Here is a 13686-nt window from a genome sequence, read left to right as displayed (position 1 = left end):
TGACCTAGTAGCCTAGTAGCTCAGTAGCCCATTAGCCTAGTGTCCTAGTGACCTAGTTTCCTTGTAGCCTAGTGGCCTAGTGACCTACTAGCCTAGTGGACTAGTGACCTAGTGACCTAGTTTCCTTGTAGCCTAGTGGCCTAGTGACCTAGTGACCTAGTTTCGTGGTAGACTAGTAGCCTACTGGCCTAGTGACCTATTACCCTGTAGCCCAGTGGCCTAGTGCCCTAGGGAACTGGTAGCCTTGTAACATAGAGGACTATTAAGCTAGTGGCTTAGTACCTATTGGCCTAGTGCATTGTAGCCTAGTTTCGTAATGACCTTGCTGTCCAGTGGCCTAGTGACCTACTGACCTTGTAGCCTTGTACCCTAGTGGCCTAGTGGCCTACTAGCCTAGTGGCCTAGTGACCTACTGACCTAGTTTCCTTGTAGCCTAGTGGCCTAGTGGCCTCCTATCCTAGTGGCCTAGTGTCCTACTGACCTAGTTTCCTTGTAGCCTAGTGGCCTAGTGGCCAAGTGACCTAGTAACCTAGTAGACTTCAAGCCTAGTGGCCATTTGTCCTACTAGCCTAGTGGCCTAGTGACCTTCTGACCTAGTTTCCTTGTAGCCTAGTGGCCTAGTGACCTACTACCCTAGTGGCCTAGTGACCTACTGACCTAGTTTCCTTGTAGCCTAGAGGCCTAGTGACCTACTGACCTAGTTTCATAGTAGCCTAGTAGCCTAGTGGCCTAGTGACCTATTACCCTGTAGACCAGTGGTCTAGTGCCCTAGGGAACTGGTAGCCTTGTAACGTAGAGGACTATTAAGCTAGTGGCTTAGTACCTATTGGCCTAGTGCATTGTAGCCTAGTTTCCTAATGACCTTGCTGTTCAGTGGCCTAGTGACCTACTGACCTAGTAGCCTGGTAGCCTTGTGGCCTAGTGGCCTACTAGCCTAGTGGCCTAGTGACCTACTGACCTAGTTTCCTTGTAGCCTAGTGTCCTAGTGGCCTGCTAGCCTAGTGGCCTAGTGACCTACTGACCTAGTTTCCTTGTAGCCTAGTGGCCTAGTGACCTACTAGCCTAGTGGACTAGTGACCTAGTGACCTAGTTTCCTTGTTGCCTAGTGGCCTAGTGACCTAGTGACCTAGTTTCCTTGTAGACTAGTAGCCTAGTGGCCTAGTGACCTATTACCCTGTAGCCCAGTGGCCTAGTGCCCTAGGGAACTGGTAGCCTTGTAACGTAGAGGACTATTAAGCTAGTGGCTTAGTACCTATTGGCCTAGTGCATTGTAGCCTAGTTTCGTAATGACCTTGCTGTCCAGTGGCCTAGTGACCTACTGACCTTGTAGCCTTGTAGAATAGTGGCCTAGTGGCCTACTAGCCTAGTGGCCTAGTGACCTACTGACCTAGTTTCCTTGTAGCCTAGTGGCCTAGTGGCCTGCTAGCCTAGTGGCCTAGTGACCTACTGACCTAGTTTCCTTGTAGCCTAGTGGCCTAGTGGCCAAGTGACCTAGTAACCTAGTAGCCTTCAAGCCCAGTGGCCTATTGTCCTACTACCCAATGGCCTATTGACCTACTGTCCTAGTTTCCTTGTAGCCTAGTGGCCTAGTGACCTACTGACCTTGTTTCCTTGTAGCCTAGTGGCCTAGTGGCCAAGTGACCTAGTAACCTAGTAGCCTTCAAGCCTTGTGGCCTATTGTCCTACTAGCCTAGTGGCCTAGTGACCTACTGACCTAGTTTCCTTGTAGCCTAGTGGCCTAGTGACCTACTAGCCTAGTGGCCTAGTGACCTACTGACCTAGTTTCCTTGTAGCCTAGTGGCCTAGTGACCTAGTGACCTAGTTTCCTCGTAGACTAGTAGCCTAGTGGCCTAGTGACCTATTACCCTGTAGCCCAGTGGCCTAGTGCCCTAGGGAACTGGTAGCCTTGTAACGTAGAGGACTATTAAGCTAGTAGCTTAGTACCTTTTTGCCTAGTGCATTGTAGCCTAGTTTCCTAATGACCTTGCTGTTCAGTGGCCTAGTGACCTACTGACCTAGTAGCCTTGTAGCCTAGTGGCCTAGTGGCCTACTAGCCTAGTGGCCTAGTGACCTACTGACCTAGTTTCCTTGTAGCCTAGTGTCCTAGTGGCCTGCTAGCCTAGTGGCCTAGTGACCTACTGACCTAGTTTCCTTGTAGCCTAGTGGCCTAGTGACCTACTAGCCTAGTGGACTAGTGACCTAGTGACCTAGTTTCCTTGTAGCCTAGTGGCCTAGTGACCTAGTGACCTAGTTTCCTTGTAGACTAGTAGCCTAGTGGCCTAGTGACCTATTACCCTGTAGCCCAGTGGCCTAGTACCCTAGGGAACTGGTAGCCTTGTAACGTAGAGGACTATTAATCTAGTGGCTTAGTACCTATTGGCCTAGTGCATTGTAGCCTAGTTTCATAATGACCTTGCTGTCCAGTGGCCTAGTGACCTACTGAGCTTGTAGCCTTGTAGCCTAGTGGCCTAGTGGCCTACTAGCCTAGTGGCCTAGTGACCTACTGACCTAGTTTCCTTGTAGCCTAGTGGCCTAGTGGCCTGCTAGCCTAGTGGCCTAGTGACCTACTGAACTAGTTTCCTTGTAGCCTAGTGGCCTAGTGGCCAAGTAACCTAGTAACCTAGTAGCCTTCAAGCCCAGTGGCCTATTGTCCTACTAGCCTAGTGGCCTAGTGACCTACTGACCTAGTTTCCTTGTAGCCTAGTGGCCTAGTGACCTACTAGCCTAGTGGCCTAGTGACCTACTGACCTAGTAGCCTTGTAGCCTAGTGGCCTAGTGGCCTACTTGCCTAGTGGCCTAGTGACCTACTGACCTAGTTTCCTTGTACCCTAGTGTCCTAGTGGCCTGCTAGCCTAGTGGCCTAGTGACCTACTGACCTAGTTTCCTTGTAGCCTAGTGGCCTAGTGACCTACTAGCCTAGTGGACTAGTGACCTAGTGACCTAGTTTCCTTGTAGCCTAGTGGCCTAGTGACCTAGTGACCTAGTTTCCTTGTAGTCTAGTAGCCTAGTGGCCTAGTGACCTATTACCCTGTAGCCCAGTGGCCTAGTGCCCTAGGGAACTGGTATCCTTGTAACGTAGAGGACTATTAAGCTAGTGGCTTAGTACCTATTGGCCTAGTGCATTGTAGCCTAGTTTCGTAATGTCCTTGCTGTCCAGTGGCCTAGTGACCTACTGACCTAGTAGCCTTGTAGCATAGTGGCCTAGTGGCCTACTAGCCTAGTGGCCTAGTGACCTACTGACCTAGTTTCCTTGTAGCCTAGTGGCCTAGTGGCCTGCTAGCCTAGTGGCCTAGTGACCTACTGACCTAGTTTCCTTGTAGCCTAGTGGCCTTGTGGCCAAGTAACCTAGTAACCTAGTAGCCTTCAAGCCCAGTGGCCTATTGTCCTACTAGCCTAGTGGCCTAGTGACCTACTGACCTAGTTTCCTTGTAGCCTAGTGGCCTAGTGACCTACTAGCCTAGTGGGCTAGTGACCTACTGACCTAGTAGCCTTGTAGCCTAGTGGCCTAGTGGCCTACTAGCCTAGTGTCCTAGTGACCTACTGACCTAGTTTCCTTGTAGCTTAGTGTCCTAGTGGCCTGCTAGCCTAGTGGCCTAGTGACCTACTGACCTAGTTTCCTTGTAGCCTAGTGGCCTAGTGACCTACTAGCCTAGTGGACTAGTGACCTAGTGACCTAGTTTCCTTGTAGCCTCTTGGCCTAGTGACCTAGTGACCTAGTTTCCTTGTAGACTAGTAGCCTAGTGGCCTAGTGACCTATTACCCTGTAGCCCAGTGGCCTAGTGCCCTAGGGAACTGGTAGCCTTGTAACGTAGAGGACTATTAAGCTAGTGGCTTAGTACCTATTGGCCTAGTGCATTGTAGCCTAGTTTGGTAATGACCTTGCTGTCCAGTGGCCTAGTGACCTACTGACCTTGTAGCCTTGTAGCCTAGTGGCCTAGTGGCCTACTTGCCTAGTGGCCTAGTGACCTACTGACCTAGTTTCCTTGTAGCCTAGTGTCCTAGTGGCCTGCTAGCCTAGTGGCCTAGTGACCTACTGACCTAGTTTCCTTGTAGCCTAGTGGCCTAGTGACCTACTAGCCTAGTGGACTAGTGACCTAGTGTCCTAGTTTCCTTGTAGCCTAGTGGCCTAGTGACCTAGTGACCTAGTTTCCTTGTAGTCTAGTAGCCTAGTGGCCTAGTGACCTATTACCCTGTAGCCCAGTGGCCTAGTGCCCTAGGGAACTGGTATCCTTGTAACGTAGAGGACTATTAAGCTAGGGGCTTAGTACCTATTGGCCTAGTGCATTGTAGCCTAGTTTCATAATGTCCTTGCTGTCCAGTGGCCTAGTGACCTACTGACCTTGTAGCCTTGTAGCCTAGTGGCCTAGTGGCCTACTAGCCTAGTGGCCTAGTGACCTACTGACCTAGTTTCCTTGTAGCCTAGTGTCCTAGTGGCCTGCTAGCCTCGTGGCCTAGTGACCTACTGACCTAGTTTCCTTGTAGCCTAGTGGCCTAGTGGCCAAGTGACCTAGTAACCTAGTAGCCTTCAAGCCCAGTGGCCTATTGTCCTACTAGCCAATGGCCTATTGACCTACTGTCCTAGTTTCCTTGTAGCCTAGTGGCCTAGTGACCTACTAGCCTAGTGGCCTTGTGACCTACTGACCTAGTTTCCTTGTAGCCTAGTGGCCTAGTGACCTAGTGACCTAGTTTCCTCGTAGACAAGTAGCCTAGTGGCCTAGTGACCTATTACCCTGTAGCCCAGTGTCCTAGTGCCCTAGGGAACTGGAAGCCTTGTAACGTAGAGGACTATTAAGCTAGTGGCTTAGTACCTATTGACCTAGTGCATTGTAGCCTAGTTTCCTAATGACCTTGCTGTCTAGTGGCCTAGTGACCTACTGACCTAGTTTCCTTGTAGCCTAGTGGCCTAGTGACCTACTAGACTAGTGGCCTAGTGACCTACTGACCTAGTAGCCTTGTAGCCTAGTGGCCTAGTGGCCTACTAGCCTAGTGGCCTAGTGACCTACTGACCTAGTTTCCTTGTAGCCTAGTGTCCTAGTGGCCTGCTAGCCTAGTGGCCTAGTGACCTACTGACCTAGTTTCCTTGTAGCCTAGTGTCCTAGTGGCCTGCTAGCCTAGTGGCCTAGTGACCTACTGACCTAGTTTCCTTGTAGCCTAGTGGCCTAGTGACCTAGTGACCTAGTTTCCTCGTAGACTAGTAGCCTAGTGGCCTAGTGACCTATTACCCTGTAGCCCAGTGGCCTAGTGCCCTAGGGAACTGGTAGCCTTGTAACGTAGAGGACTATTAAGCTAGTGGCTTAGTACCTTTTGGCCTAGTGCATTGTAGCCTAGTTTCCTAATGACCTTGCTGTTCAGTGGCCTAGTGACCTACTGACCTAGTAGCCTTGTAGCCTAGTGGCCTAGTGGCCTACTAGCCTAGTGGCCTAGTGACCTACTGACCTAGTTTCCTTGTAGCTTAGTGGCCTCGTGACCTAGTGACCTAGTACCCCTGTAGCCTATTGGCCTAGTGACCTAGTAGCCTAGTAGCTCAGTAGCCCATTAGCCTAGTGTCCTAGTGACCTAGTTTCCTTGTAGCCTAGTGGCCTAGTGACCTACTAGCCTAGTGGACTAGTGACCTAGTGACCTAGTTTCCTTGTAGCCTAGTGGCCTAGTGACCTAGTGACCTAGTTTCGTGGTAGACTAGTAGCCTACTGGCCTAGTGACCTATTACCCTGTAGCCCAGTGGCCTAGTGCCCTAGGGAACTGGTAGCCTTGTAACATAGAGGACTATTAAGCTAGTGGCTTAGTACCTATTGGCCTAGTGCATTGTAGCCTAGTTTCGTAATGACCTTGCTGTCCAGTGGCCTAGTGACCTACTGACCTTGTAGCCTTGTACCCTAGTGGCCTAGTGGCCTACTAGCCTAGTGGCCTAGTGACCTACTGACCTAGTTTCCTTGTAGCCTAGTGGCCTAGTGGCCTCCTATCCTAGTGGCCTAGTGTCCTACTGACCTAGTTTCCTTGTAGCCTAGTGGCCTAGTGGCCAAGTGACCTAGTAACCTAGTAGACTTCAAGCCTAGTGGCCATTTGTCCTACTAGCCTAGTGGCCTAGTGACCTTCTGACCTAGTTTCCTTGTAGCCTAGTGGCCTAGTGACCTACTACCCTAGTGGCCTAGTGACCTACTGACCTAGTTTCCTTGTAGCCTAGAGGCCTAGTGACCTACTGACCTAGTTTCATAGTAGCCTAGTAGCCTAGTGGCCTAGTGACCTATTACCCTGTAGACCAGTGGTCTAGTGCCCTAGGGAACTGGTAGCCTTGTAACGTAGAGGACTATTAAGCTAGTGGCTTAGTACCTATTGGCCTAGTGCATTGTAGCCTAGTTTCCTAATGACCTTGCTGTTCAGTGGCCTAGTGACCTACTGACCTAGTAGCCTGGTAGCCTTGTGGCCTAGTGGCCTACTAGCCTAGTGGCCTAGTGACCTACTGACCTAGTTTCCTTGTAGCCTAGTGTCCTAGTGGCCTGCTAGCCTAGTGGCCTAGTGACCTACTGACCTAGTTTCCTTGTAGCCTAGTGGCCTAGTGACCTACTAGCCTAGTGGACTAGTGACCTAGTGACCTAGTTTCCTTGTTGCCTAGTGGCCTAGTGACCTAGTGACCTAGTTTCCTTGTAGACTAGTAGCCTAGTGGCCTAGTGACCTATTACCCTGTAGCCCAGTGGCCTAGTGCCCTAGGGAACTGGTAGCCTTGTAACGTAGAGGACTATTAAGCTAGTGGCTTAGTACCTATTGGCCTAGTGCATTGTAGCCTAGTTTCGTAATGACCTTGCTGTCCAGTGGCCTAGTGACCTACTGACCTTGTAGCCTTGTAGAATAGTGGCCTAGTGGCCTACTAGCCTAGTGGCCTAGTGACCTACTGACCTAGTTTCCTTGTAGCCTAGTGGCCTAGTGGCCTGCTAGCCTAGTGGCCTAGTGACCTACTGACCTAGTTTCCTTGTAGCCTAGTGGCCTAGTGGCCAAGTGACCTAGTAACCTAGTAGCCTTCAAGCCCAGTGGCCTATTGTCCTACTACCCAATGGCCTATTGACCTACTGTCCTAGTTTCCTTGTAGCCTAGTGGCCTAGTGACCTACTGACCTTGTTTCCTTGTAGCCTAGTGGCCTAGTGGCCAAGTGACCTAGTAACCTAGTAGCCTTCAAGCCTTGTGGCCTATTGTCCTACTAGCCTAGTGGCCTAGTGACCTACTGACCTAGTTTCCTTGTAGCCTAGTGGCCTAGTGACCTACTAGCCTAGTGGCCTAGTGACCTACTGACCTAGTTTCCTTGTAGCCTAGTGGCCTAGTGACCTAGTGACCTAGTTTCCTCGTAGACTAGTAGCCTAGTGGCCTAGTGACCTATTACCCTGTAGCCCAGTGGCCTAGTGCCCTAGGGAACTGGTAGCCTTGTAACGTAGAGGACTATTAAGCTAGTAGCTTAGTACCTTTTTGCCTAGTGCATTGTAGCCTAGTTTCCTAATGACCTTGCTGTTCAGTGGCCTAGTGACCTACTGACCTAGTAGCCTTGTAGCCTAGTGGCCTAGTGGCCTACTAGCCTAGTGGCCTAGTGACCTACTGACCTAGTTTCCTTGTAGCCTAGTGTCCTAGTGGCCTGCTAGCCTAGTGGCCTAGTGACCTACTGACCTAGTTTCCTTGTAGCCTAGTGGCCTAGTGACCTACTAGCCTAGTGGACTAGTGACCTAGTGACCTAGTTTCCTTGTAGCCTAGTGGCCTAGTGACCTAGTGACCTAGTTTCCTTGTAGACTAGTAGCCTAGTGGCCTAGTGACCTATTACCCTGTAGCCCAGTGGCCTAGTACCCTAGGGAACTGGTAGCCTTGTAACGTAGAGGACTATTAATCTAGTGGCTTAGTACCTATTGGCCTAGTGCATTGTAGCCTAGTTTCATAATGACCTTGCTGTCCAGTGGCCTAGTGACCTACTGAGCTTGTAGCCTTGTAGCCTAGTGGCCTAGTGGCCTACTAGCCTAGTGGCCTAGTGACCTACTGACCTAGTTTCCTTGTAGCCTAGTGGCCTAGTGGCCTGCTAGCCTAGTGGCCTAGTGACCTACTGAACTAGTTTCCTTGTAGCCTAGTGGCCTAGTGGCCAAGTAACCTAGTAACCTAGTAGCCTTCAAGCCCAGTGGCCTATTGTCCTACTAGCCTAGTGGCCTAGTGACCTACTGACCTAGTTTCCTTGTAGCCTAGTGGCCTAGTGACCTACTAGCCTAGTGGCCTAGTGACCTACTGACCTAGTAGCCTTGTAGCCTAGTGGCCTAGTGGCCTACTTGCCTAGTGGCCTAGTGACCTACTGACCTAGTTTCCTTGTACCCTAGTGTCCTAGTGGCCTGCTAGCCTAGTGGCCTAGTGACCTACTGACCTAGTTTCCTTGTAGCCTAGTGGCCTAGTGACCTACTAGCCTAGTGGACTAGTGACCTAGTGACCTAGTTTCCTTGTAGCCTAGTGGCCTAGTGACCTAGTGACCTAGTTTCCTTGTAGTCTAGTAGCCTAGTGGCCTAGTGACCTATTACCCTGTAGCCCAGTGGCCTAGTGCCCTAGGGAACTGGTATCCTTGTAACGTAGAGGACTATTAAGCTAGTGGCTTAGTACCTATTGGCCTAGTGCATTGTAGCCTAGTTTCGTAATGTCCTTGCTGTCCAGTGGCCTAGTGACCTACTGACCTAGTAGCCTTGTAGCATAGTGGCCTAGTGGCCTACTAGCCTAGTGGCCTAGTGACCTACTGACCTAGTTTCCTTGTAGCCTAGTGGCCTAGTGGCCTGCTAGCCTAGTGGCCTAGTGACCTACTGACCTAGTTTCCTTGTAGCCTAGTGGCCTTGTGGCCAAGTAACCTAGTAACCTAGTAGCCTTCAAGCCCAGTGGCCTATTGTCCTACTAGCCTAGTGGCCTAGTGACCTACTGACCTAGTTTCCTTGTAGCCTAGTGGCCTAGTGACCTACTAGCCTAGTGGGCTAGTGACCTACTGACCTAGTAGCCTTGTAGCCTAGTGGCCTAGTGGCCTACTAGCCTAGTGTCCTAGTGACCTACTGACCTAGTTTCCTTGTAGCTTAGTGTCCTAGTGGCCTGCTAGCCTAGTGGCCTAGTGACCTACTGACCTAGTTTCCTTGTAGCCTAGTGGCCTAGTGACCTACTAGCCTAGTGGACTAGTGACCTAGTGACCTAGTTTCCTTGTAGCCTCTTGGCCTAGTGACCTAGTGACCTAGTTTCCTTGTAGACTAGTAGCCTAGTGGCCTAGTGACCTATTACCCTGTAGCCCAGTGGCCTAGTGCCCTAGGGAACTGGTAGCCTTGTAACGTAGAGGACTATTAAGCTAGTGGCTTAGTACCTATTGGCCTAGTGCATTGTAGCCTAGTTTGGTAATGACCTTGCTGTCCAGTGGCCTAGTGACCTACTGACCTTGTAGCCTTGTAGCCTAGTGGCCTAGTGGCCTACTTGCCTAGTGGCCTAGTGACCTACTGACCTAGTTTCCTTGTAGCCTAGTGTCCTAGTGGCCTGCTAGCCTAGTGGCCTAGTGACCTACTGACCTAGTTTCCTTGTAGCCTAGTGGCCTAGTGACCTACTAGCCTAGTGGACTAGTGACCTAGTGTCCTAGTTTCCTTGTAGCCTAGTGGCCTAGTGACCTAGTGACCTAGTTTCCTTGTAGTCTAGTAGCCTAGTGGCCTAGTGACCTATTACCCTGTAGCCCAGTGGCCTAGTGCCCTAGGGAACTGGTATCCTTGTAACGTAGAGGACTATTAAGCTAGGGGCTTAGTACCTATTGGCCTAGTGCATTGTAGCCTAGTTTCATAATGTCCTTGCTGTCCAGTGGCCTAGTGACCTACTGACCTTGTAGCCTTGTAGCCTAGTGGCCTAGTGGCCTACTAGCCTAGTGGCCTAGTGACCTACTGACCTAGTTTCCTTGTAGCCTAGTGTCCTAGTGGCCTGCTAGCCTCGTGGCCTAGTGACCTACTGACCTAGTTTCCTTGTAGCCTAGTGGCCTAGTGGCCAAGTGACCTAGTAACCTAGTAGCCTTCAAGCCCAGTGGCCTATTGTCCTACTAGCCAATGGCCTATTGACCTACTGTCCTAGTTTCCTTGTAGCCTAGTGGCCTAGTGACCTACTAGCCTAGTGGCCTTGTGACCTACTGACCTAGTTTCCTTGTAGCCTAGTGGCCTAGTGACCTAGTGACCTAGTTTCCTCGTAGACAAGTAGCCTAGTGGCCTAGTGACCTATTACCCTGTAGCCCAGTGTCCTAGTGCCCTAGGGAACTGGAAGCCTTGTAACGTAGAGGACTATTAAGCTAGTGGCTTAGTACCTATTGACCTAGTGCATTGTAGCCTAGTTTCCTAATGACCTTGCTGTCTAGTGGCCTAGTGACCTACTGACCTAGTTTCCTTGTAGCCTAGTGGCCTAGTGACCTACTAGACTAGTGGCCTAGTGACCTACTGACCTAGTAGCCTTGTAGCCTAGTGGCCTAGTGGCCTACTAGCCTAGTGGCCTAGTGACCTACTGACCTAGTTTCCTTGTAGCCTAGTGTCCTAGTGGCCTGCTAGCCTAGTGGCCTAGTGACCTACTGACCTAGTTTCCTTGTAGCCTAGTGGCCTAGTGACCTACTAGCCTAGTGGCCTAGTGACCTACTGACCTAGTTTCCTTGTAGCCTAGTGGCCTAGTGACCTAGTGACCTAGTTTCCTCGTAGACTAATAGCCTAGTGGCCTAGTGACCTATTACCCTGTAGCCCAGTGGCCTAGTGCCCTAGGGAACTGGTAGCCTTGTAACGTAGAGGACTATTAAGCTAGTGGCTTAGTACCTTTTGGCCTAGTGCATTGTAGCCTAGGTTCCTAATGACCTTGCTGTTCAGTGGCCTAGTGACCGACTGACGTAGTAGCCTTGTAGCCTAGTGGCCTAGTGGCCTACTAGCCTAGTGGCCTAGTGACCTACTGACCTAGTTTCCTTGTAGCTTACTGGCCTCGTGACCTAGTGACCTAGTACCCCTGTAGCCTATTGTCCTAGTGACCTAGTAGCCTAGTAGCTCAGTAGCCCAGTAGACTAGTGTCCTAGTGACCTAGTTTCCTTGTAGCCTAGTGGCCTAGTGACCTACTAGCCTAGTGGACTAGTGACCTAGTGACCTAGTTTCCTTGTAGCCTAGTGGCCTAGTGACCTAGTGACCTAGTTTCCTCGTAGACTAGTAGCCTAGTGGCCTAGTGACCTATTACCCTGTAGCCCAGTGTCCTAGTGCCCTAGGGAACTGGAAGCCTTGTAACGTAGAGGACTATTAAGCTAGTGGCTTAGTACCTATTGGCCTAGTTCATTGTAGCCTAGTTTCCTAATGACCTTGCTGTCTAGTGGCCTAGTGACCTACTGACCTAGTTTCCTTGTAGCCTAGTGGCCTAGTGACCTACTAGCCTAGTGGCCTAGTGACCTACTGACCTAGTAGCCTTGTAGCCTAGTGGCCTAGTGGCCTACTAGCCTAGTGGCCTAGTGACCTACTGACCTAGTTTCCTTGTAGCCTAGTGTCCTAGTGGCCTGCTAGCCTAGTGGCCTAGTGACCTACTGACCTAGTTTCCTTGTAGCCTAGTGGCCTAGTGACCTAGTGACCTAGTTTCCTCGTAGACTAGTAGCCTAGTGGCCTAGTGACCTATTACCCTGTAGCCCAGTGGCCTAGTGCCCTAGGGAACTGGTAGCCTTGTAACGTAGAGGACTATTAAGCTAGTGGCTTAGTACCTTTTGGCCTAGTGCATTGTAGCCTAGTTTCCTAATGACCTTGCTGTTCAGTGGCCTAGTGACCTACTGACCTAGTAGCCTTGTAGCCTAGTGGCCTAGTGGCCTACTAGCCTAGTGGCCTAGTGACCTACTGACCTAGTTTCCTTGTAGCTTAGTGGCCTCGTGACCTAGTGACCTAGTACCCCTGTAGCCTATTGTCCTAGTGACCTAGTAGCCTAGTAGCTCAGTAGCCCAGTAGACTAGAGTCCTAGTGAACTAGTTTCCTTGTAGCCTAGTGGCCTAGTGACCTACTAGCCTAGTGGACTAGTGACCTAGTGACCTAGTTTCCTTGTATCCTAGTGGCCTAGTGACCTAGTGACCTAGTTTCCTCGTAGGCTAGTAGCCTAGTGGCCTAGTGACCTATTACCCTGTAGCCCAGTGTCCTAGTGCCCTAGGGAACTGGAAGCCTTGTAACGTAGAGGACTATTAAGCTAGTGGCTTAGTACCTATTGGCCTAGTGCATTGTAGCCTAGTTTCCTAATGACCTTGCTGTCTAGTGGCCTAGTGACCTACTGACCTAGTAGCCTTGTAGCCTAGTGGCCTAGTGGCCTGCTTGCCTAGTGGCCTAGTGACCTACTGACCTAGTTTCCTTGTAGCCTAGTGGCCTAGTGGCCAAGTGACCTAGTAACCTAGTAGCCTTCAAGCCTTGTGGCCTATTGTCCTACTAGCCTAGTGGCCTAGTGACCTACTGACCTAGTTTCCTTGTAGCCTAGTGGCCTAGTGACCTACTAGCCTAGTGGCCTAGTGACCTACTGACCTAGTTTCCTTGTAGCCTAGTGGCCTAGTGACCTAGTGACCTAGTTTCCTCGTAGACTAGTAGCCTAGTGGCCTAGTGACCTATTACCCTGTAGCCCAGTGTCCTAGTGACCTAGGGAACTGGTAGCCTTGTAACGTAGAGGACTATTAAGCTAGTAGCTTAGTACCTTTTGGCCTAGTGCATTGTAGCCTTGTTTCCTAATGACCTTGCTGTTCAGCGGCCTAGTGACCTACTGACCTAGTAGCCTTGTAGCCTAGTGGCCTAGTGGCCTACTAGCCTAGTGGCCTAGTGACCTACTGACCTAGTTTCCTTGTAGCCTAGTGTCCTAGTGGCCTGCTAGCCTAGTGGCCTAGTGACCTACTGACCTAGTTTCCTTGTAGCCTAGTGGCCTAGTGACCTACTAGCCTAGTGGACTAGTGACCTAGTGACCTAGTTTCCTTGTAGCCTAGTGGCCTAGTGACCTAGTGACCTAGTTTCCTTGTAGACTAGTAGCCTAGTGGCCTAGTGACCTATTACCCTGTAGCCCAGTGGCCTAGTGCCCTAGGGAACTGGTAGCCTTGTAACGTAGAGGACTATTAATCTAGTGGCTTAGTACCTATTGGCCTAGTGCATTGTAGCCTAGTTTCATAATGACCTTGCTGTCCAGTGGCCTAGTGACCTACTGACCTTGTAGCCTTGTAGCCTAGTGGCCTAGTGGCCTACTAGCCTAGTGGCCTAGTGACCTACTGACCTAGTTTCCTTGTAGCCTAGTGGCCTAGTGGCCTGCTAGCCTAGTGGCCTAGTGACCTACTGACCTAGTTTCCTTGTAGCCTAGTGGCCTAGTGGCCAAGTAACCTAGTAACCTAGTAGCCTTCAAGCCCAGTGGCCTATTGTCCTACTAGCCTAGTGGCCTAGTGACCTACTGACCTAATTTCCTTGTAGCCTAGTGGCCTAGTGACCTACTAGCCTAGTGGCCTAGTGACCTACTGACCTAGTAGCCTTGTAGCCTAGTGGCCTAATGGCCTACTAGCCTAGTGGCCTAGTGACCTACTGACCTAGTTTCCTTGTAGCCTAGTGTCCTAGTGGCCTGCTAGCCTAGTGGCCTAGTGACCTACTGACCTAGTTTCCTTGTAGCCTAGTGGCCTAGTGACCTACTAGCCTAGTGGACTAGTGACCTAGTGACCTAGTTTCC

This window comes from Manis pentadactyla, chromosome 7 (assembly GCF_030020395.1).
Source record: "Manis pentadactyla isolate mManPen7 chromosome 7, mManPen7.hap1, whole genome shotgun sequence".
Taxonomy (NCBI): domain Eukaryota; kingdom Metazoa; phylum Chordata; class Mammalia; order Pholidota; family Manidae; genus Manis; species Manis pentadactyla.
This window is presented reverse-complemented; position numbering follows the sequence as displayed.